The sequence below is a fragment of the Pteropus medius genome, unplaced genomic scaffold (genome assembly GCF_902729225.1).
Source record: "Pteropus medius unplaced genomic scaffold, Ma_sr-lr_union100, whole genome shotgun sequence".
Classification (NCBI taxonomy): domain Eukaryota; kingdom Metazoa; phylum Chordata; class Mammalia; order Chiroptera; family Pteropodidae; genus Pteropus; species Pteropus medius.
In genome coordinates, this window is record NW_024342469.1 from 838,501 (window position 1) to 863,952 (window position 25,452).

A 25,452-nucleotide genomic window follows, 5' to 3' on the forward strand; every position below is an offset into this window, starting at 1 on the left:
GTTTGAAGGAAATTGGGGACATTGTGTGATGCGGCCCGTGACCTGTCGCGTGGATGGCGCATCGGTGAGCTGTGGTACGAGGTTGCCGCGTGACAAATAACCACAACACCTGTGTGACACACACAGCAAGTTTCAGCTCGTGCTGCCACGGGTGCCGTGCAGGGAGTTCTCTGTCCTAAGCCAGGCCCAGTGGCCGGTCTGGGGTCGGCTGAGCTGCGGCCGACATGGGCTGGCCTCACTGGGGTGACGGGTGCCCAGCCCACCTCCCCCAGCCGGCCAGGCGGGTGGGCGCGCAGGCGGCGCTGAGTGCCGGATCCCGCCCCGGGCTTGTGCGTGGGCTGCCGGGTGGGGAGGACCCCAGGGCGCCCGGCCAGGTGAAGAGCGGGCAGCTCCCACCGCTGAGACGGAGAAACAGCGGTGATACGTGGACACGTGAACGAGCAGCAGAAGAGGGGAGAGCGAAGGAGAATGCACGACGAGCCGCGGAAAGTAAACGAAATAAGTAAAAAGAAAAATAAAATCGAGAACATTAATAAGCTCTTCGCGTGCGTAGAATGAATTCTCCTTTAAGTGACAGAGAATGACAGATTGATTTAGAAGACAAAATTCGGCTCTGTGATGTATAAGAAACACTCAGAATTAAGTGGCACAGAAAGGCCGATATAAACGAATGACAATTTTAACTTCTGCAAGGAGGAATTTAAACTGAAAAGCATTCACGAGGAAAGAAGGTCATTATATAATGATAAATTGCCCAATTTATAAGAAATTTAATTGAATTGACAAAACGCTAAGCAACAAACACTGTAACGATGTAACAACTAAACACACGGAGCAGCACCTGCTAGAAAAGCCAGAATAACACGGGAAAAATGAACCCATGATGGGCAGTTCGAATGCACCTCTTCTGGAGTTATAAAGCTCGAGCAGGGGATCATTTAAAAATATAGAAACATGAATAATAAACAAGGCGACGGAATTTACGTTCTTCAGCTGGAAAAATTGCATTTTGTCGTATTGATTGGATATATAAAAAAAATAGATTATACTTAGCTACCAAGAAAACCTTAACACATTTGAAAAGTGAGGACATAGCAGGTTGTAAACTGTTTAATTTGACGTGAAAAAATGGTTGGAAACCAGGAAATCTACCAGCGTAGTACAACATACCAGCCAATTCCAAGAGGAAAAAAAGAAATTTTACAAAAATCTATAACTTTCACAAAATCTACGAATTTTACAGTCTATAATTATTCTTAACAGAAGCTGCGGCAGGCAGCGCTCGTGCGTGAGGCCCTGTGCCATCCTGTCCCCTTGCTGCTGAGAGCAGTCCAGCCGAACGCAGGAACGCGGGGCCTTGGTCACGCAGCGAGAAGAAACGGGGTCTGCCAGCACCCGAGGGACCCCAGAGGTGGCCCTCGCCCCGGACCGGCCCAGGAGGGGGTGAGCCGTGTCTGCTGCCAGGACCCCGAGCACAGGACGCAGCCGCTTAGTCTGCTGGGGCGGCAGAATGAACCCCAGGCCGGGGCTCAAACCACAGACACTTTCTCACGGTCCGGGGAAGGGGGGAGGGGAGACGTCCAAGGTCAGGGGGCCGCCAGGGTGGGTGTCTGGAGAGGCCTCACTTTCTAGCCTGCAGACGGCTGCCATCTTGCTGTGACCTCACATGGCCTTTTTTTTGTGCTCATAGGTGGAGAGAGATAGAGAAAGAGAGATGGAGGGGGCGGGGGAGGGCGAGCCAGTTAACCTGTGTCTCTTCTTCTTCCTCTTCTATTGATTTAGCCCCCATGACCCCACGGAACTAGAATCACTTCTTTAAGGGCCCCTTGGGGTTTAGGGTTTTGACATATAAGTTTGGGAGGAGGAGACATAGTTCAGTCTGCAACGCCAGCTACGCCAGGCCCAGCCGTTTCTGGACCTGTAAAACTTTAAGGTAATAAGATCCGTGTTATTTTAAGCAACTACGCGTCCGTTGGTTTGCCAGGCTGCAGTACGTGGCTGACGCAGAAATCCGCAGCGGGAAGACGCCTGGAACGAGGTGGATGAAATCACAGACCATTAAAAATCCTAGGTCGCTTCCTTTAACGTCGGGGCCACGGTGGCTGCTCCTCCTGTGGACGCCCCCCTAGTGCAGTAAGACAGAGATTCCGTCATTTGCATAAACACTGGCGGAGCGAAGAAATCTTTGAAGCTCATGACCTACTCACGCCCCTATGAAATCCAAGAGGTTATTTTACAAAAGAAGAAAAAAAACCCAACTGGAGCTCATTTTGTCAGGGTTGCTGGATATAAGGTAAATTTTCAACATCAACAGTCTTTGCATTAGCAATAAGGACTAGGAAATTAAAACCAGAAAAATCTTTATTTAAAAGCCATTATGGGAGCAAACGGGAGACAGCCTCTGCCGGTCGGGGCCCAGCAGGACAGCCCGTTCCTTCCTTCTGGTTCCGGAGCCGGAGGTCCCACAGCCCACATCGGGGTGCCTGGAGGCCCAGCTTCCTGGTCGTGGCCTGATGGCCTGCTCTGGTGCGTTCAGGAAGAAGCGAGCTCGTGTCTCTTGTTCTTTTTATAAGGCCACCCACCCCACCGTGAGGCCCCCCCTTGTCTCTCATCTGAACCGAACCACCCCCCAAAGGCCCCCTCCTAATGCCATTCCACTGGAGTTCGGGCTTGAACACACACATTTAGGGGGACATGCGGGGTGGGGGGGACACTCAGTCCACGGCAGAAGTGAACCCATGATCTCAGTTAGAGGCTTAATAAAAAAAAACAACCCAAAACAACAGAGAAAAGTAAGTCCATTCCAGAACGAGTACACACACCCAGTGCATTCACCTGGCTTGTGTCGTTGGGCTTGACAGGATGGCCTTCACGCCTGTGTGGCCGTCGCATGTCTCAGAACCGTAACGAGGGTCACCGGTGCCCGGAGGAACGTCGGGTCCTCGGGTATCAGGCTGTGTGGACACCGCGGTGGGACGGGGAGGCGCTTGTAGAAGCTGCTGTGGCGTCGCCCGCCCAGAGGGCTGCAAACCGGAAGTGGGGTTTGCGGTTGGCCCCGGCCTCACGCTCAGGTGCGCCCGGGCGTGGGGACAGGATGGGTGACAGGGGGCAGAAGGGGCCCCGCGGCGGTGTCTGCAGTGGCGTCTGCGCCGTGCGGGGGTGGGGACAAGGGGGCAGGGGAGGCCCTGGTTCCAGGCGTGTTGTCTGCGGGAGTCTCGGTGGACTGGCGCCCTGTCCCGCTTGGTCCAGGGTGTGGCCCTGGGCAGTGCGGTCGGGCCACACGAGGTCTCCCTGGGCCGCGGGCACCCCCAGTCCCTCCGCCAGGCGCAGACTGCCACCTGCGGGGTCCCCAGGACTCCGGCTTTGCCGCCACCTCACCCCAGCAGGAGCGTCCCCGCGCCCCTTCCCGCACTGTCTCGGCTTCCTGGTCTCTCAGCCCTGCTGGCGGCTGCGGTCCCTCCGTCCTCGCGGGGACTCGGCGCCCCCAGACGCCCTCGCGCCCAGGCTCTGTCTCCCCTGCCCTCCCTCAGGCTCCAACTACTGACCAACCTGAGGTTTCCCAGTCTCCTGTGAGGTCCCCGCCTCGTTCCCCCGCCCCTGTCACCCGGCCGTGCCTGCACAGGGCCTGGGGGAGCTCGGCACCCCGACTCGCACCTCCCAGTCTGACCTGGGCCCACCATGGCCCGCCTCACTGCATTTTATGCGACTCTCCGCCTCCCGCCCCGCCCCCACCAGCCTCCCGCCGCCAGACCGAGGGCCGCACCCCACGCGGCACACACCGAGGGCACCCGGCGGCGCTGAGCCTGGGGGACAGCGCGGCTGCGCAGACGCTGCGGGGCCTGCGCTTCTGCCCCCAACTAGATTCCAGCGCGAGCCCCGCCCCCAGCACCGAGGCCAGGTGGGGTGCACGAAAGGGCGCTGTGCATGTCAGCCCCCCTGGGCTCTTTCCCGTGGTAGTCCCGTCACTCCTTAGATGTGGCGATGTTTATTTTTCATGCCAAGCCGCGGGGAGTGCGTGTGGGGGTGTGGGGACGGTACCCTGTTACCCAGGTTTGTGGGTATGAGAGCTGACGACGCAGGCCCCCCCCACGCCCTGCGTCTCCCGTCCAGTCTCTCAGTCCGGGGAGGGGTCTGGGGAGGGACAGAGCAGCAAATTGTACAGAAGAAGCCCAGTGCACCCCAGAGGCAGAAATAGGGTTCTTCTGAGACCTTTCATCTCCCCCTTCTCCCTGAAGGAAGTGCCAGCACCCTGTGTGCGCTGCTGGCTTTGCTAGGCTTGGCTGCGCCCCAACATGACTTGTTCTCAAGGTGTCTCCCGCGGGGGGAGGGGCTGAGAACCTGCTGGAAGCCCTGCCGTGTATTCACACTCCACGGTGTTGAAAGCACTAAGAATACAAGAAAACGGATCCTCCTGCCCCCAAATAATCACCATTCAGCAGCACAGAAAACAGGGGTCGGGGTCCTCAGACCTCTGCGTGTGTCAGAGCCACAGACTCCCCAGCGAATGCGGGTGTCCGGCCCCGGGCCGGCGCCGGGGTGCCGTCCAGGAGCTGCCTGGTGACGAACAGCTGTGGCGATTCTGATGCACGTGGCGTGGGCAACGCTGAGACAGTCCAGTCACTGGAAGACAGCGTGATGCGGTCTGTGCAGCGACACGCAGGACGCTTCCTGCAGACGGCTGAGGAGCCGCGCCTCGTCGGTGGCCGTGCCTCGGTGTCTGCCTGTGGTTTCTGCTGTTTTGCTAGCCAGCCGCTCCGGGGAGTCGATCAGCTAAGACTGTCTCCTCCCTGGCTGCTCGTGGCGATGACGGCTCCAGCAGCCGAGGGGCCCGCTGCGCACGTGGCACGCGGCAGCTCGGGTGAGAACCTCGCCAGGTGAGAGCTGGGTGTGGGCTTTGCTGTGGGTGTGAATTTATTTCCCATGACCAGCCCCCCTCCGGCTGGGACAGGCTTACTGAGCCCGGAGCCTGGAGCCTGGCCGGTCCCCGCTGCTCATTCGTGCCAGAAAGAGGAGGGAGGTGAGCACGTGCCCAGCCGACCCCAGGCCTGGACTGCGGGGGGCCGCCCCCTGCCCCCGACCCCCACGGGCCGGCAGGGCTGTGGGAGGTGCCCCGCCTGGCCCGTTACCGCAGCTCCTTCCATCTGCTGCTCAAAGTCCCCTCTCATCACGGCCGTCATTCCTGCCTCGGGGCCAACACTGGCCCTCCCCTCCTCGGTTTTCTTCAAGGACTCCCCATCTTTGCGTACGGAAGGCCTGTATCTAGTTTTGTTTAGGGTCTCTGTCCTTCCCAGTGGGTGACAAGTTGAGTGACAAGCTCGGAGGAGGAAGCGACGGAGGGTGACAGGAAGCGCAGAGGGACCGGGCATGGACAGCTGCTTGGCCACCCACGGAAACGGCCTCTCTCTGAAGCCCCGTGGCGCTGCGGACATGCGAGACGCCTCTCTCCCAGCCTTGGCCAGGTGCCCACGGGGGGATGCAGAGGAGGAAGCGGGAGGATCCCCGGGAGACACACGTGTCCCTCCGTCCCCTAGCGCTGGGGTGGCCGTGAATTATTAGCGAGCTTCAGCCCCTGCACAGCAGACCTGGCTGATTAACACGATTTCCTTCTGGTTTTCCTTCCGATCGTCTACTTTTTTTCTGCATAAATTCTCTGAATGACGTGTAGATAAATTCTTGAAGTTAAAAGTCTTCTCCTTGAGACAGGACTTCATCATCTTACCTGTTTAACTAATTTATTAGTTACAACTCAAAATGGTACCGACTCCAGCATAATCAAAAACCACGTTTCAATTATTCATTGAGACTTTAATTAAAAAGCCTCACTAAATTAATAAAAGCTTCAGAATGACTGTCATCAAAGACTCACAGAAGTTGTAGCAACTTTTCTGTCTCGGGGGTGAAGCTTCCTTCTACAAGCCGTTTTGGGTCCTCTCCTGCTGGGCGATGTGGCTGCCACCAACTGCTGGACACAGGTATGTGTGGCAGGGGACCGATGGTGTCCCCCACCTGGATGACAAGGAAAGGATCCTAGGCCATCTGTGGGGCCACAACCTGGGACAGGCGGGGTGGAGCTGCGGGGAGGGGGGGGTGGAGCACGTCTGGGATTTGGGAGCACGTTTGTGACGCGCACTAGATCAGCGGCCTCTGCATTTCCTCTGTTCTGGAACACGCTCCCCGCCCAGAAGCTCAGGCTGGGCAGTGACCTCGGCGCCGACGCCCATTTTGACCTCCCAGGGCCTGGGTCCCTTCTTTCACTTCTTGTGTGTGTGTGTGTTTTTAAATTATTTTATTAGGGTGCAACTGACAGTATTACGCTGGTTTCTGGCGTACGGCACCGTGACTCGGCGTTTGTACACCTTACGATGCGGTCACCACACTGAGCCCTTCTGTCATCTTACGAAGCCCTCGCGACGTTGCTGACCCCGGTCACATCTCTGACACTTGTTTACTTTATAACTGGGTGCCAGTCCCACCCCTTCCCTTTGCCCGCCCACCCGCTCCCCTCCAGCAACCATCAGTTACTCCTCTGTATCCGAGTCCTTTCTACCTGTTTGTTTTAGATCCTTCATATAACAAACGAAAAGATGCTCCGCATCCCTGGACATCAGGGAAATGCAAATGAAAACCACAGTGAGATGCCGGCTCTTCTGCCTGGGGGTGCAGCCCCCAGCCCAGGCCTCCATTTTCCAGGCGCTCGGCTCCGGGCCCTGTAGGGGGGTGCCCCGGGAGAGCGAGGAAAGGGGTCCACACGGGTCCGGCTGGAGGCTGCATTCCGGCTGGTCTTCTCCTCCACCCCCGAACCCCGACTGCTCCTTCTGCTGGCTCAGAGCTCCCCCAGGAACACGTTAACACTGCCACCGGTTCCCACTCGTCCGCGCCGCCATCAGGCGCCCATTTTAGCTCCGTAGGCAAGAGCCGAGCCTTCGGGGCTGGGCAGCGCCTTCTGGAGGTGAGAAAGGCGATGCCGGAGGAGCCTCTGCGATGGTGGCGATGGTGGCGATGGTGGCGATGGTGGCGATAGTGGCGGGAAGCCTCTCACACGCGAGAGCGTGGTGGGGGCACCTCCAGGGTGCGAGGCACAGCAGGGCGGGGGCAGGACGGGGTACGCTCCAGGTGTCAGGAGGGCCGGGCGGCCTGACCCAGGTCACTAGGTGGACGGGCACAGGGGAGGTTCCAGGAGCAGATGGGCAGCGTCCTACGGGACGTGGGGGCCCCCCTGGGGCTGGAGGCGTCCTTTCCGAGTGGCACAGCCCCGGACCGAGTGCGCACGCGCCCCGTGTCCGCGGACGCCGCTGGTTTCCCTACTGCTTTATCTTCCGATAAACACCAACTGCCAAGGTCATGGGCATCCAAGCATGGATGGCGGTGACTGCCGGGGACGGGGCGCGTGGACGGACTGAGGGCCGGAATCGGGCTGCAGGCCTGAGCTCCCCACAGGGGGCGGGGGGTGAGGGGTGGGGTTGCTCGGTGGCGGGGCCTTCCCGCCCCTCCCCCACGGGCTGGGCATCCAGGGGGCCGAGCTCCCGCGGGCTGGTGCGGCCCTGCCCCGCATGCCCCGGTCCGCGCGGACGTGGACGTCCCCAGGCGGACCCTGGGCTGGGTGAGAACACAGTGACCAGGCTTGGACAGCGCACCGCGGGTCGGGTGCGCAGGCGCCAGGGACTATGGGCGGGAACTATCTGGGGGTCTCAGGAGGCAGGGGGCCCGTTTGGATCCCGGCCCAGCGGCGGTTCCGGGAACACAGGGCGCGTGCCCGTGGGGCTGCACCCCGCCTTCGAAGCGGCACTGCCGCGAGCACCTCCCGGGGCGATCTACGGGGCGTTTGGGCATGTGACAGGTGTGTGATAAATGAGACATTTGCACACGGTCGCCCATGCTGACGCAGCGACATGATTTGTCCCATCTCGCGAAGTGTCAGTGGAGGATGGGGAGCCTTCGCTGATTCGCCCCGAATGGCCCTGCCCGGCTCCTCTCTATTCCGGCCGCAACCAAACGATGACACGTGATGACGCGTCCCAACAGAGCGGCGCTCGTGGCTCTGTCGTTTTTGGCGAAGACGCGGCGGGGGAGACGGGTGGCGGAGGCGTCCCGCAGGGCCTGTCACGTTTCCTGGCAGTTGCGTGCCATCCCTGCGGCTCTCCGGAAGCCTCGGACAGCGCGGAGCCCAGCTGACCGTCGGGGCCCGGGCGGGGCGCGGCAGCCTCCGCCTGCGAACCCCAGTCACGGTCCTGCAGCCCGGTCCGCGGCCCGCGGCACCGCAGGCCCTGCATCCGCTTCCTGGAGGCAGAATCCGCTGCTCCGCACATGGCGAGAGCTCCAGCCTCATGCAGCTGCGCGCGGCTGAGCTGGCAGCATCCTCGTCCCTCAACCCGCCCCCCCCACCCCCCCGTACCGGCCCCTGGTCTGTGTGGGGACCAGTGCGGCCGGAATGAAGGCATAGGGGTGCAAACTCGGAGAGAACACCTCGGAGTAAGGGAGTGCACCCCTGGAGGCTGTGTCCACATTGCCCTTAAAACGCTTTGACGCCGGGGAGGTTGACCTCTCAGGACCCCTGGGAAGTCAGGGGCTCTGATACCCGGCCCCGCCCCCTCCCGTTCATTATGACTCTACCCCCAAGGTCAGGCCGGCACAGAGGGACTTCCCGCTCCCGCCACCCCGCCAAATGTACGGAAAAGCGCAGATGCAGGTCCGCCCTCTCTTGAACTCATCGGCCCCACTGGAGGGTACAGGGCCCTGCAGGTGACAGCAGGGCTGGATGCGGCAAAGGAAGGCCGAGCCTCTGTGAACGGGACCGCCAGGAGTGGCCTTTCCCAGACGCCATCGGGAGATCTTGAAAAACTGAAGAACGAAGAATTTATGTGCAATCAATTTATTGCACTCGTGCGCTTGCCCGGGTGGCCCCGAGGCGGTAGATGCCACTTAATAATGCATCTCCGTGTAACACCGTTGATTTTATTGTCCTGAATGTTAGGGATTCTAGTGCAGAAGGCAAATACTATATTCAATCATTTATTAATAAACACAGATAAGAAATGAGGCAGTGTAAGCAGCACTTACCATCCAGAAATAGCAGGAAAGGGTATTACCCTACGCCACCTAATTTCCATGCAGAAAAATAAACTACGTGCAGGTCCTCGGGGTGCTGTCTGGACCTTTCGTCAAAGGGTCTTAAGAAACAAATGGCCTGGGCAGTCCTGGGCTTTTTCTGTATCTATTAGCATTTTCCCCGAGCAGCTACGCACACTTCACACGCCTCCCGTGGGCCTCCTCCCATTTCGATGAAGAGACGATGCCAGCGGACCCAGGGCCAGGGAGAAAGCAACGTGGAATTTCTCCATCCCGCTGCTTCCCCCCTCCCCCCTCCGAGCCACCACCCACTGAGGCAGCAGCGTGGCCTTGGACAGACAGGCGTCTCCAACTATGGTGTCAGGGTCCCAGTGGACGACGCCACCTTCCCACCCGAATTTTAAACCTTTTATCATATAACTCGAGTTTACCCGAGCCCGTCAGCTTCCACGTCCTATCCCTTGGGCGCCGTGCGCTGGTCCTTAACGCAGACTTTTCGGGTTGTGGGTCGTTTTTTTTTTTTTTGTGCTTTTAAAGGTTCTTCGCCAACATGGAGGAATTAACGCACGGAGGTGCAGGTGCACCCTTCACGTCTTCACTTGTGCTTTTCCAGTTTCGAGTCCAGGAAGCACGACCGGAGGTACAGGGGTCCGTAAGCTCCATCTGGCCCTGCACATTCACTTGAAGAAGAAACCGAGCTTCCAGGAATGAGGTTATTTGGTTATTCTTTCTGTTTAACACTTTTATTTTTGCTGTAGACATCGTCTCTCCTTTTAATTTTTTATTGAATAACATAATTTTAATGACTGTTCTCTGATTCTCAGTTCTTTATATTCAAGGTCGAGATCTCTCACAGCCCCATAGCACATTTATTAATTCATTCTTTTATTCAACAAAATATTCTAATTTTTTATCGTAAAATATCTCAGAAAGAGAATAGTATTATAGGCACCAGTGTAGACGCCATCTCCGTTTAAACAAAGCATCGCGTAATATATCCTCCTCTGTTTCTCCAGAGATTTGTCTCAAACATTTTAAAGCATTTTTCATACATCACATCATTTCAACCATAAATACTCCATTCGTATCTTTGCTTTCAAGAATACACACATGTATAGAATCCATAGCTATATCCGTATCCACCCATCCACCCACCCACCCATCCATTGGTCCACCCTCCATCCACCCGTCATCCATCCATCCGTCATCATGCGTCCATCCATCCGTCCATCCACCATCCATTGGTCCACACCTTCCATCCATCTGTCCATCCATCCATCCAATGGTAGTCCCAAATGTCAATCCAAATCATCCACCCCGTCCATCCATCCATCCATTGCGTCCGTCCATCCATCCATCATCCATCCATCATCATCCAAATCATCCATCATCCATCCGTAGTCAAATGTTCATCCAATACTTCCATCCATCCATCAAATAAAATCCATCCATCCGTAAGTCCATCCATCCAAATCATCCCCGCAATATCATCAAATAAAATATTAAGTCATCCATCCATTAAAATACTCATCCCATCCATCCATGCGTCCATCCATCCATCCATCCATCCATCCATCCATCCACCCATCCATTACAAAAAAACAGAATGCCTTGACCACATCTAACAAAGGTTACAATAATTCTTTGATGTTTTATAATTTCCGATCCATGTTCAACATCCCTCTGTTGTCTCCAAGGGGTCTTGGTTCATTCTTTGAGTTTGGTGGCTGTATGTTTTCAGGTGTGCATTTTCTACAACAGGTCATCTTCCTTTACATACCATCGATTTGTTGGAGAAACTGTCTTTTGATTAGTTCCTCTCTCCCTGCATTTTATGTAAACTGCTAGACAGATCTGAGGCTTGATCTGTTCAATTTTCAATTATTCACAAGTGTGCCAGTTATTTGCTATTGCCTCGTGTCAGGAGGTGCTCAGGATGTAACGATGGCAAGGTCGGCAGGGTCGCCTGATGGCCCCATTCCCCAATCACCGTTTCACTTGATGAATGTGAAAAGCTGCCATTTATGGTTATTGAAGAGATCAATTATGTCGCTATGAGTTGAAAAATGGTGATTTTCTAACTCTAACTTTACTTTTGAGTAATGGCTAGGTTTTTCCATAAAGAAGAATTTTCTCTCGTCAATTTTAAACTAAGTATGGGAAAGATCAACATTTGAAACTGTCTCTGTATTTTCAAGGTGAAGAGCTGGTCTGAGCGGCCTCTCTTTTTGAGAGTCACCGTGAACATAAAGATTTTATATGTTTGATGAGTTTCAGTTTTTACTCTAATATTCTCATTGTTTTATATCAGGCCAGCGAGAACTTTTTCCAACGGATATCTTTAGGTGGGAATTTAAAGTTTTCATCGTATTTAGTCAAAAAGTCTGTTATTCCTTCAAATATTTTGCTGTATCTATCTCCTTTTTTTTGAACTCCAATTATGAGATAGGTGTTGTACCGCAGGTAACTGAGGCTCTGTGAATTCTTTTCAGTATCTCTTTTCTTTATGCTTTCTTTAAGATAATTGCTACTGTTATAGTCTCAAGTTCAATTTTATTTGCTTCTGCTGTGTTTAATCTGCTCATAAGTCCAGTCCCGGGATGGGGGCTGCTGGGCTGGGGACAGGGGTGGGGCCTAGGGGCGGGGCGGGGCCGAGAGGGCTGGGGGCAGGATTTTGTGGGCTGTGGGGCGGGGCTGCGGGGGTGGTGGGGGTGGGGGCCGCCCTGTGTGTCAGGGCAGGAGCCCCCAGGCTCAGTTTTGTCATGAGGTGACTTCATCTGCAGTGAGCAGCGGAGCCCACAGCATCGCCGGCCTGACATCCGCGGGCCCGTGACCCCTGACCCCAGGGAGCGGAGCTGGAGCCATTTCCTCCTTATGTCAATCCCCAAAGCAACTCTGACAGGCCGACTCTGCCCACGGTGGTCCCTCCTGTGGCCACTCTGGGATCTGCGTCCCCCATCCCCGTGCTGGGCAGCTCAGTCTAAGTGACGCGCATGCGTTTGACGGGCAGATGCTCGCGCCACGTCGCCGGTGACCAGAGGGTGATGGAGCTCGGCGTGGGCGCTCCAGCGCCACACAGGGCTCTCATCACTTCTGCGTCCAAAGATGGAAAACGAAATCAGGTGAATTAGGAGCTCGACTCAGGAAGATAGAAACACAGTAAGAGAGGAAAAGTACAGGAATGGGTGGCTGGGTGGATTAAAGTGAAGGCAGAAAGTCGCAGGTTAGGAGAGATACACTAAGTAGGTTCTATAAATAAGTTAAAGAACTAATTCATACAAAACACTAATAACATAAATATCCTGCATATCTAATCAGGAAATAAAGAAGAGCGAGATTGCGTCCATTTTGTGGACTTTAAAAGGGGCTGTAACTGAGTGAAGCGGGTATTTGAGGGAGGTTTGTAGGATTAATGAAAACCTAACAGAACTCTCTGCACAAATGTACAGTAACAGTTTTGAAATCTGGATGAAATGGTTGATAGTCTAGGAAAACACAAATCACCAATATTGACTCAAAAGCAAATGTCTACACCACTTTGGTAAGATAACTTGGCAGAGAAGCTTAGAAAAATCAATAGTTTTTCTTATGCTAGAAATAAAATGCCTAGAAATAGAAACGAGGAAAGTATTTTATTCTCAACATTGGCAAAAACCATAAAATGCATAGGAATGATCCTGAAAATGAAGGTACAAGGCCATATGGGAGGAAAGAAAGTCAGGATCGGAAGGGGCGGGAAGAGAGCCTGCCCCGTAAGGGACCCCTTGACACCTAACACACGGGTCCCCGGGCTCGATGCGGAAGTTTAACGTGATTCCAGTTGGGTCACCCGGCGCCTTATTTAATGACCTCAAAGTTCATACGGAAGAATAAATTCCCAGGAAGAGTCAAGGAAACTCCGAAAAGGAATAATTTTTGTAGTGCCGCCTGACGCAGAGTGATAACTCACTTCCGAGCCTCTTTAATCGAATCAGTGCGGAACTGTCTGCGACGGAAGCACGCCTCAGAGCCAGCGAGGGGACTGAGAAACGGAATCTCCTCTATGGGATTAGATTTGTGATAAACCAGTGTTCCAATTCTGAGGAAAAGAACGGCTTATCTAATAATGCTGCCGCCGGCACAGCGACACCCATCTGGATGATAATGGAGTCAGGCTCTTACAGCACGCCAGACAGAAATATAAATTCCAGATGGATCGAAGGCTGACACGATGATGATGATGACGATGATGATGATGGTGATGATGGTGATGATGGTGATGATGGTGATGATGGTGATGATGGTGATGATATTGGTGGTATTATTAGTAATGATAATGAAAGTATTGCCGTTGTTGGTGATGAAGTAAGTGATGATAATTGAGTGGTGATGATGGTGACGATGATGATGATGATGATAGTAAATGGTGATGATAAAATTGCTTGATAATATGTAATGGTAATATTATTGAAATGGTGAAATGATAGTGATAGTGATATTATTAGTGATAGTGATAGTAAGTGATAGTAATGATAGTGATGATGATGATAGTGATAATGATGATAATAATTGATGACAGTATTGATATTAAATGAAAGCAATGAGTGATAATGATAAAGGTAGTGAAATAATTGATAATATTAAGTAATGGTAATTAGTGATAATGATGGTATTTAACGGCAACAATGATGGTATTGATAGTAATGTTAATGTGTAGCAGTAGTGATATTAATAGTGATAAATGATAATGGTATTAAAATTGTGTTATTGATAGTGACAATAATGATGACTAGTAATAAAATTAGTGATAAATGGTAAATGATAATGAAGTGATAGTGATAGTATTAATGAAGTGATATTAATGTGTAAGTATTAATATTATGCGTCGCAATGGAAGTGATATGGTAGTAGAAAAGAGTAATATTAATGCGTGCTTTTGCCAACAACAACTTTCCACAACAACAACATCTTGAAGAGTGTATCACATGCTCAATTTATACAAAAGAGGAATTCGAGGAATTATTACGAATAGCTAAGCGGGATAGAGGTCTGTCCCCTTCCGTTGAGGCAGCTGAGGGACTGGAGCCTTGGCTGGAGGGCGGGTCACTGGGTCCCGTGTCTCATAGACACCGTGGGAGGAGAGAAAGGCCATGAAAAGGAGAGAAATGAAATCCGAACAGGCCAAGGGCGCAGGTATTTATCTTATTAGTGTTTTGTACTATCGGTCCTGCTGGCGCGAGTCCTCGGTCCCCGTCGGAGCAAAGGGCTGATTTCCGTTTCTTTGCACACTTGTGGGCCAGCCAGCGAGTTCCCCTGTTCTGATGACAAGAGCAGGTTCCCGTAATTTACAGAGGACGCCCCGAATCTCACGCTGCCGGTAAGAGCGGGGGCTGTCCTATGCCACAGCGTTTGACCGTGTGGCGGGAACGCTGTTTCTCACCCCGCCTGTAGCGAAGCGTCTTTCCAGCACCAGTGACGGCTCACAAATAACCTAGGGGGAACGCCGCGCTTGGTTTGCAGGTGGAAGCACATGGATTATTGGGGAGTTACCTATAGAAACAATATTTGAAAAACAATGAAAAGCAAAATAGGAACAGAACGGGCCACATTGGGAGTCTGGTTCATATGCATATTTATGAAGATCTGCAATTTGAAAAAATATTCCCAGTCTCTCCCCGGTTTCTATTTGAGATTATATTGCCATGTGTCAAAATCAACGCAGCCGAAATCAACCCTGTCAGCCTGGTAACCGTCGCTTCCATCGCCCCACGGCGCAATACGAGAGAATTGATTTTATTCATAGATTCATCTAAACACAGAATTGGAAATAATTTACCAGGTATCAGTGTGTAAATTGTGTTTATTTTAAAAGCCGCTGCCCAGCGGGCTTGAACGTGCACAGCCGGTGGTGTCAGAGGACATTTCCTGTTTCGGAGCCCGGTCTCTTTGCCCTGCGTTCACTGCGGAGTGACAGGGCTCCTGTCCATCGTGTGTGGCCAGTCCGGGACGCTTGTCTTTCTCCTCCTCGTCCCCACGTCCCCACGGCTGGCACATGTCCCCTGAAGCACAGGGGCTTCTGCCAGTGGAGAAATTACAGCTTCCGCTTCCAAATGGAGAGAAGCAGGGTGCAGCTTGACTGCTGTCAGTGGCATGTCCCTCTCTTCAGGCGTCCCCATCGGTCCTCCGCGCGTCCCACGCGCACACGCAGCCACACGCGGTGGCGTCTTCTCTCACTGGGCATGAATTCTGGCACATGCATGGGACTGTGAGCTTGAGGATTTGTCATGAATGGTCAAGGAGGTGCTGAGCGAGCCACTTCATTCCCCGGGGAACTGCTTACCCGCCCGTGAGCCCTCACGGCTGCCGAGCAGGTTGGAGCAGGTTCGTGAGAAGGGCGGAGCCGGTTGCCGGAGCCTGTGGAGGACATGCCACCTGGGGGCCGTGCTCCGCGTGGCCCGGCCTTTCACGGTGAGGCGGCGGTGAGCTCTCTGTCCGTCCAGGGTGAGCGCTGCCTTCCCAGGGGAGAACGGAGGTGGGCCCCGAGGGGCGGGGAGTGTGCAGGGGCTGGGGGCGGGGTAGCTGAGAGACACAGTGCCCTAAGTCAACCCTCTCTGATGAAGGACGTCAAGGTGACAGTTCTCAAACTGAAACCCGATGATGCTGTTCCCACACCTGCTGCTGGGGCCTTTGCCCTCGGGCCTGCTCACCTGTGCAGCTCCCGTCCCCATGGCGAGGCACTGCCAGCTCTGAGCTGCCTGCCACCCTCTGGCACATGACGCTTCCTCAGGTCCCCTGAGTGCAGGTCCTCCCACCTGGGGGCCAGTCCCGCACACATTGTCCGCTCCTGCTGCTGGCATTAGCGTCCCTCCCTAGTGTCCCCAGGGCACGGTCTGTGCTAGCGGCGACTTGGGGATGAAAGGGCGCAGGTGGGAGCTGGACGGGACCCTCACGTGCCGACGGAGCTGCCCTTGTTGGGGACAGCAGCGTCACCTTCCGGGTGCGGGAGCGCCTGGCGGTGCACCACCTCCCTGGCATGTCGTGATTTTTAATCTCACGCTGCTGCTTTAATTTCCACATGAGTGAATCATGAAATAGCCGGATGTGGCTTTGAAGCCACGAGCCCCTCTGACTGCTGACAAAAGCCACCTCCCCGCTCAGCCACCTCCCTGCTCAACCACCTTCCCATTCAGCCACCTCCCCACCCTTCCCATTCAGCCACCTCCCCGCTCAGCCACCTCCCCGCTCAGCCACCTCCCCGCTCAGCCACCTCCCTGCTCAGCCACCTCCTCGCTCAGCCACAGAGAAGCAGAAGCTGCTGTGTCACAGGCGCCGCCCGGAGCCCAGTGTGTCTGTGGCTGGCCAGGAGCCCACTGTTCCTGCAGGCAGCGGGACGCCACCACTCCCTCAACTTCGGGAAGGAAGGTGGATGAGTGCCCAGGGCTTACACGGCTGGAGGAAGACCTGGGAGAGGGCGCCAAGCCCTCCTCGGGAGGCCTGGGGAGCTGCTGGCTGCGGGAACAAGCTTTCTTGGCTGTGGTCCAAGGTCATACAGAAGGTGTCAGTGTGAGGGCCGCGGAGCTCTAGATCAGCAAGGACACGGTGCCCTGTGGCCCGCCTCTGATGCCCGCGAGCCCGGGGCCCATGTGGCCCCCAAACCTCTGTGGAAGCTGCATCGGGAAAGCCATGGCTGCCTGTGATGCTGGCCAGCGCGAGCTGAAGCCTCGTCCCCACCGCCAAACCCAAGCGTGTGAGTGTGGCGAGACGAGGCCACTCCTGGCTGCAGAGTCTGGGGCACGTGACCCAGGTCCCTGCTGCTGGGGGGCCAAGGACGAGGGGGCCAGGGCCCACTGACTGCCACAGCTGCCTCATTCAAAAGCTGTGCTCCAGCAACAGCACTAAATTCCCATTTATCTCCCCAAAACGTGCGTGCTAATGCCCGTCTTTTCTCGTATACGTGCCAGTTAAAAATCCCCAAAACAACGATTTAATTTAATTTCTTACGTAACCAAAGAACCTCATAGGCTAGTTCAGTGTCGGCCGGCTCAGCGGTCCCAGGGAGGCAGCGGGCCGAGGTGGCGATGAGGGACGACCGGATGTGGCTCATGCTCGCACGGTGAAGTCCGTGACCTTGGAGAATCGGCCGGCTCCCAAGGAGGAAGAAGGAGCTGAAGTTTCAGGCCCGAGCAAAGCTCAGCTCCAGACGAGGAGGCAGCGGAAGGCGGCCGGGGAAATGGTTGGGGTGGGAAGGCGGATGGTCAGGGTGAGGAGGCGCCTGGGCTCCGTGGGGACTCATCATTGGCTGTCCTTTGCCTTGGCACCTGAGTCACTCTGGGAGGCATCAGACCCGCCCCGGATCGGGGAACCGAGCGTCCGGGGAGGGTCACCGTATTCGTGGCCCGATGAACCCGCCGTGCTCGTCAAGATGAGCTAAGTGACAGCCGCCTTCCGAAACTGGGCCACTGTCTGAACAGACGCAGCTCCAAATACGTGCAGATGCCAAGTGGGCACATGGCAAGATGCTTGAGGCCACCGCCACTGGGGAAACGTGGGACACACCACAGCGGGTCACCGCCACACCCCAGACAGGGCCAGCTGGCGAGGCGCGCACGGAGCTCTCAGAACTGCTCCTTTGCGGGGCGCTGACTTCTAGGCTGCGCACGTCACCACACAAATGGCGGTCAGCACCCAGGCGACCCGAAAACTAACGTCCACATGAAACCCTGGATGTGGATGTTTACAGTGGCTTATCCATAACTGCCCAGAGATCCTTCAACAGGAGAACAGATAATCAAACAGTGCCCTCCCCGGACGGAAGACCTCTCGGCACTGCAGGGATGAGCTATTGGTCACCACAACCTGGGGGACCTTAAATGCACTTTGCTAAGTGGCAGAGCTGGACCCATGAGGCTGCATGTCATAGGATCCCATTTACACGACGTTCTGGAAAAGGCGAAACTATAGGAACAGACGGCGTGAGGAGGTTACCAGGGCTTGTGGTGGGGGGTGGGACTGGCTTAAAAGGGGACACAGAGCTAAGTTTTGGGGCGACCGCCTGCTCTGCTCTGCTGGTGGGTGCACAAGTCCATGCGTTTGCCGGGCCCCACAGAACAGAGAGCTCGACCTCATGACGCGTGTGATGATCAACCATTAATGGGGCGGGAGCAGGTAGAAATGAGCCTAACGACGTGGAGCACGTGGGGTGCACGCCTGCTGAAGCGGGAGGAGCGGGACCACCCAAGTAGCTTCGGAGAGGGGTTCGGACTGTCCCCGCAGACTCCGGCGTGGGCTCTGGTCTGCCGACTTGTTTCTCGCGGGTCAGCGACTCTGTGCCCCCTGCCGGCCGGCGCGGGGCTCGGGCAAGCCGGCGAGGACGTGGCGGGAAACGAGAACCGGGCCCGCGCTCAGAGGGGCCGCTCCGGGTGAGCAGGGGACACGCGGGCAGCTCTGAGGCCGCGTCCTGCTCGGACGCCGGGAGGACATGCACAGAGGTCACACGTGACTGGCCGTGTCCGCCCAGAGGAAGCAGAGACAGGGACACCCCGGCGGCCACCAGCGCGTCTGGCGCCCGCGTCTTCGTTTCTGAGCACCGTTCTCCAGTGCAGGGCCCAGCCCCTCGGGGACGCGGCTGACCCCCGAGCGGGGACGTGGCTGACCTCCGAGTGGGGACGCGGGGAGAGCCTGGGGCGTCCTGCGGGGCCACGCAACCTGGACGCGCTAAGAAAAATGACAGGCGAGAGGCCAGGGGCAGAAGCCTCCCGACGGGGCTCCCAGAGGCCCAGCCGGAGTAATTCGTGGGTGACCTGCGACTCCCCGATATAATAAACGTCCATGATATGACGTCCACACTGGTATAAATAAACCACTACATACACAGTAAATGAGTCGGGGAGAGGGGCAAATACCCCTCGTACGAGAATTCCTGACAGTGAAAGGAACGGCGATGGGGACATCGGACGCCGCCGCGAGGCCAGGCCGGGGATCGCTGCCGGGAGGACCCGCTGGCGGACACCGAGGCTCGCGGGGGCTCCAAGCAGAACCGGGCCGGCGGCACGGCCCTGGCGCGTCTCGTGATGGCTCCGGCGGCCTTCACCGACGACCGCAAGTTCTGCCACGCTCTTTCCTCCGGGAGCGGAGCTCGTTTGTCCTCCCGGGCGCCACGGCTCCGAGTGCGGAGCGGGGACGGGAAGCGCCCCGGGGCCACCGCCCGAACCCGCCGTCACCGCGTCGCCCGCTAAGCCACGTGACCGCAGTGCGGGGACAGGTCGCTTCAGGACGTGACTTCCCCCGAGGCCCGTGGCGCCGGTGTGCGCGAAAGGCACATAGGAGCCTGTGCTCGGTTCTCGACTCTTCTGCAAATCCAGAATCATCTCAGAGTGCGAAGCCGAAGATCGACGGTGCCCACGCTCCGTTCCAGCGATCCGTGCTCGGGGCGTTGACGCCCAGACCGAAAGCAGCGACGGAACGACAGACCAGCGGGGCGTCACGCAGACTGCAGGGTGCGGGTTCGGAGGATGGTCCCGTGGGGGCGGGGCTGCCGTGGGGGTGGGGCTGCCGTGGGGGCGGGGCCGACGTGGGGAGGAGCTGCCGTGGAGGCGGGGCTGCCTTGGGGGCGGGATTCCGCAGGGTCCCATCTTCCGCCTTCCTTTCCCAGAGCCACGCGGAAGGTCACCCAGGGAGACCCGTCTGGGTCCACCGGAGCCTCACCTGGATGACGAGGAGCTCAGAAGACGAAAGGAAGCTGCTGTTGGCAGATAGATCCGCAGGCTGGGATCCCCCCTCACCGTGGCGTCCACATAGGGGTCCCCTTCCTTGTCCGACGATGGTCCCCTTCCCCCACGACGGCTCAGGCCGTGTCTGGCACGCAACAGGCACATGAAGCCTCCGTCACGGCCACACACTCTGGGTCCCTCGTTGGCAGGTGCTCCTGGCCCATCAGACCCCGAGACCCCAGACACAGGCTGCCTTGTGCTTCCGCGAGCTTTCATCCTGACTTCTAGTTTACTGAAGAAAATAATTTGATGGAACCAAATCTGCATCGGGCCGACGTCCCCCACGGACGTCGGGGAGGACAGCTGTGTCCTTGAGCTCTGCCGCCCCTTCCGGTCAAGGGAGGGCCCAGAAAGAGACAGGAACGTGCGGGTGGACGGCGGTGACGGTGGTCAGCGAGGGCGCTGGCAGGGTTTCCCTCGCGGGCGGCCACGGGTCAGCCTCAGGGCGCAGGCCGGGCACCGCGACCCCCAGGACACCTTCCAACAGCCGGGCTGCGTAGAAAACGGTGTGCGACTCTGCAGCGTGATCCCGGACCTGCAATGCTGGCGTTTTGATGTAGAAGGTCTGTTTCCCCTTGGGATCAAACGCCATCAGAAGCCATCTGTGCCGCCTGTAATGTTAGCCATAAATCCTGGTTGTATTTATCGGAGATTTGTTTTTCAAGATGGCTAATTTTAGTCTCCAATTCAACTGCACACTAATTTCCTTGTTTCTTTCTTGCTGAGAAATCCGATATAACGGCTCCTCATAGAAAGGGCTTGGCAGCTTCCCAAAGCCCGCAGCCTCATTACTTAGGGAGAGAAGTTGTTTTCTCCGCCCCCCCCCACCCCCTCCCTGGTTTGGCGATGCGGTTAGAATTCCGGAGCGGGAACAAACCGCGATTGTCCTTGCAGGCGCGGAGGGGTGGGCGGAGGGGCCGGGGTCGGCCTGCTCTGAGCAGAGGCGCGTCCCCTGTACTCTGAGATGCAGGGAGGAGCACGCGGAGGACAAGGGAGCGGGCAGGCCCTCCACGCCCAGCGCTGCTACCACAGTGCCTGGGCACCGCGACGCCCTGGAGAAATCGTCTTCGGTTTTCTGAAATAGCATTGGATTGGCTGAAAGTCTGAATCTAATTAGACCAGATCACATGGAACAGCCCGTCGATCAGGAAGAAATCGTGGGACGGAAGCCTTTTCACAAAGGCACTTAGCCACGAAATCTGCATATACCAGTAAATTTTATTTAGAGCAACCAAAATATGCATCTCCCGCCCCATGTCCGCAAATCACGCTTCTCCGGGGAAGCACAGCGAGTTGGGTGGAAAATTTTCAAGTTCGAAACAAACAGAAGACGGTGACCAGCTCTGGGAAGGGGCCATGGGACTCCCGCACGGGAGCCCGCCTCCCACGTGTCCTCTCCTGGGACACGGCCACCACACAGGGCGGCACAGGGGACGCGGACGCCACTGAGCCTCTTAGCCCTGAGCTCAGAAATGCACACTTGGCCCGTGGGTTCTCCTGGGTGCCAGATTTTGCTGACCTGGGACTGTTGGCAGAAAACAGTCTCCTCCACCGTTAGGCAGACGTGAAATGCACCACACGGCCGAGGGCACGTCACAACCCTCCAAGGTCACCTGGGCCTGCGTCCCTGTCCCCAGTGTGGCTCCAGGACACACGGTGTCAGGCACGTGGTGGGTTCCATGTGGCCGCTTATCCAACATGTCAGTGAGTGCCGATTATTTTTATCTTCTGTATCTTAAAGGAAAGGCATATGCGCTAATTCAGACAGAAGTAGCCGGACGCAGAATTTCTTGCTAAGTAAACACACAAATCAAGGCGTATCTGAGGAGGAGACGCGACATGGGGTGAGGACTGTCCCCCACTCCCCCTTCCTTCTCTCCTCCGACTCTCTGTCCGTCTGTCTGCAGCTCTGTAGGGGACGTGACAGAGACCAGCCTCCGTTAGGCTGAGAGGCAGCGGGAGGTGACACATTGGGGGTGGTCACACCTCCGAGGGCCACGTCCTGAGCTGTGTGATGCTGAGGGAGAGATGAGAAGCCATGTGTGGAGTGTCCGGTCCCAGAGACCGGGTTCCGGCCAGCCTGCTCTGTGCTGCGGACGGCCAGTGGGGAGGCCAGGAGGCCCCGGGATGAAGGGGCCATCGCCCACCCCAGGACAAAGGTGTGGCTCTGCGGCAGCAAGGTGGCCTTTCTGACCTGAGGGCCGCACCCGCGTCAGCCTGCGAGACCCCACTCGACTCCAGGTCGGCCCCTGCAGACGGCTAACTGTCACAACGCCAGGAACTGCATGTCACCTCTGCCAGGTATGCCCTGTCCTGCGTGTCCCAGGGATGCCCTGCGGCTGCATCGCCCAGGCTGGGAGAACATTCCGGCACTCTCCCAGCACGGGCAGCCGGCTCGGGCCTCACGCATTGGGCTGACCAGGCCTGCGCGGTCCGCACGAGGTTCGTGCTCAGGCCGCACCATCCACTACTGGGCGGTGGACAGCGGGGAAATGTCACGCCGTGTCCCGTGCAGCCTCTGGGTGGAGGGCCCACCTCAGTGGGGAACACACACGACACACACACGCACAGCTGGACACACACACAGCTGGACATGCACACAGCATGGACACACAGCACAGAAACACACACAGCTGGATACGCACGGCTGGACACATGCACAGCATGGACACACACAGCACAGATAAACACACAGCACTGACCACACACACGCGCAGCCGGCCTTTCCTGTGACAGGTGTGACTGCGGTTTTCCGTTTTGTGCCTTTTCCACGGGGACTCACAGTTTGGGTGCAACGCTTCGAGAGCCTCCTTGTTTGGTTTTCCTTCACAACTGCATTTTAGTCTTTGTCTACCTGGCACTGTGACCTTGTGTGTACAGTGACAGCAAGGTTCGACTTACCGTGTTCCCACGGTGGCCAGACGCCCTGCGGGGTTACCGAGGCGTCACCTCCGACTCCGCGCTGTCTGTGCCACATGGTGACTCACACAGGTAGCACCTTGTCAGGACTGCTGGCTGCCCGCCTGTGTCTGCAGGAGCCCAGCGTGGCCTCACTTGCTGCAGGGTCACCTGGTGTCATTGCCCGTCCCCAGCTTCCAGGGATGCAGGTTTATTTTTCCAGATGAACTTTGGAAATATTCTGTGAAGTTTCAAACCTCCTGTTTGCATTTTGAGTCCATAGTGAGTGCAGGGTGCAGAGGGGACCCCAGGAGAGCAGGGCGTGGCCTGTCTGGCTCCCGGCGGTGTCCCCAGGACCTACAGGGCTTTGCCGGGTGTCGGGTCCTCGCGGCAGCGTGGCTCCCATTCGAGACCGGAGCGGGCTCATCCCGGCTCCGTCTGTCCCAGGTCGCTCTGTCGAGGGCTCGTGTTTCTCCTGCTCCTTCACTGGGGCTCCCTGGTCACGCGGCTGTGAGGGCCCACCCTCCCGGCCACCCTCCCGGCCACCCTCAGCCACCGGCCACCTCTCCCTGTTGCCCATGGCTGGCCCGCTCCAGGGCTTTCCTGCCACACTGCCCACCACGCCTCCGAGACATGCACGCGGCTCCTGACAGCTGTCCCCACTCCCTGCCAGGCCTTGCCCAGTGGTCACCCTCTAACGACACCCCCCCGACCGCTTGTGTGGACTCTGCACACGCACACACACACACACACACACACGCACACTCACTCATGGAGCCCCGCCCTGCCCCGCTCCGTCCTCATCAAGCACACGGCGGCTGCCAGGACACGTGTCTCACGTGTTCGGCTTGCGGGCTGCCTCCGCGCTGGGTCTCATCTTGACCGTGTCATTCACTCTCGTGCTCCCTCCCCCCCGGAATGGTCCCTCGCACAGCGGGAGCTTACGAAACGCTGGCTAAATAACCCAGCTTCCTGCTTCTTGAATGGTTTGCACGATTCTTAGCTCTCTGGGTCAACCATTCATTCATTCATTCATTCATTCACTAATTCCAGAAGCACTCATTGGGTGCTGGACACAGGGCCACGCAGTGAGTGGCCCCTGCCCTTGTGAGCCGTGTACTTACTGGGGAATGTGCCATCTTCATGTCCCCAAAGGCCCAGCACTTGGTGTCGGCATAGGAGAGCCACGCCTGCTGACTCCTTTATTTATAAATCGAGGAATTTCAGCCCATTGCAGTGAGGGGGTGTAGCCCAAGTCACACCCCCACGAAACCAGGGATGGCTAAACATAGAACCCCAAACCACTCGTGAAGGTCGCCCCAGAGACCCCAGCATAAGTGTGATAGGTTTCAGTCCCTGTTACCAAGATGCACGCGAACATTTAACAGTGACATTCTGCAGATGGACTCCACACAACCCTCGCTCTGCCACCTACGCTTGGCTCGGGCGACGCGGGCTTCTGGCCCGGGCAGCTCCGAGGGTCTTCCCTGACCGGCTCCCGCCGTGCTCTGCCAGGCCGTGCAGTGGTCGGTGGTCTCGCCATCCTTGCATTGCGGCTGCTGTCCATTCACGAGGCTGGCTCTGTGCCTGGAGCCACCCAGGGCGGGCAGACAGGACACCACTCTCTGTTGTCATCCCTGCAAAAGGCAGCTCTGGAGCTGGGGACGGAGTTGCTGTCACCGCCGTCCTTGGCCCCCGAGCCTCACGCACGCCTTGCTGCTTCCGCTCCGTGCGGGGGGCTCTGGCTGGAGGCCCTGTGGTGGGGGCAGGGCGCCTTCTCCTGGCTGAGTCTCGGGCGCACAGCTATGTGGTGGGTCGGCCCCAGTGCAGAGCAGAGGTACCCACTCACCGTCCGGGACACACGCAGAAACCCGATCCTTCGATTACCCACAACTTCACATCGCAAGTCCTGTAGGGGGTTCGCCCCGCCGCCTGAGGGCCGCTCCGCCAGGGGCGCACAGGCCGACTCCCAGTGCCCACGTGATGGCTGCTGAATCCCCGGCTCCGGCCCGCTGGTCAGGAGAGGCCACGACGACCGCGCGTGGACACTCAGACCCGCCCCGCAGAGACGCGGCCGCCGTTCGCGTTGGCCCCGCGCGCCCTCAGCACCATCGCCTTTCCGTGCGGCTGGGCACGCGCCTCTGCGCCTGTCCGCTTCTTCCGCGCCAGAGCCTCTGAGTCGCTGCTGAGCAACAGACGCGGAGTGTAAGGAGCATGTCCGCGCTCAGAAACGCATCAGACGCGCGGGGCGGCGCGAGCCCGCGGGAGGCCGAGCCCCCGAGGCCGCGGCGGGGGACAGGGGCGCACCGAGGACGTCCCGGTTAATTGCAGGGACACCCGTCCCTTTTCGAGTCTCCTCTTCTTTACTGGAAGAGTGTCGCCGACTGGCAGGGATGGTTCTAGAGAGGGGTCTTGACTCCTCTGACATTGTCACAGAACAGACGGAGCAGCCTCAGAGCTTCTTCTCCAAGAGAGCTGAGCGTCCGCGAGGCACTTGAGGAGAAGGGGGAGGGAGCGAGGGCGAGGGCCGTGAAAACTCCAGGAGCCAAAGAACCGAGCGGGGACGAGCCGAGAGAGCTGGGAAAGGGACAGGGCGCTGTGAGGGCCGGGGAGGGCATCGGAGGCGCTCGGCGGACGGAGCCATGGGGCCGAGGCTCTCCCTTCGCTCCGAGGCCTGGCCGGTGCCACGGTGTCTGCACAGAGAGTCGCATCCCTTCCCGGGCATGCTAGTACCTTACTA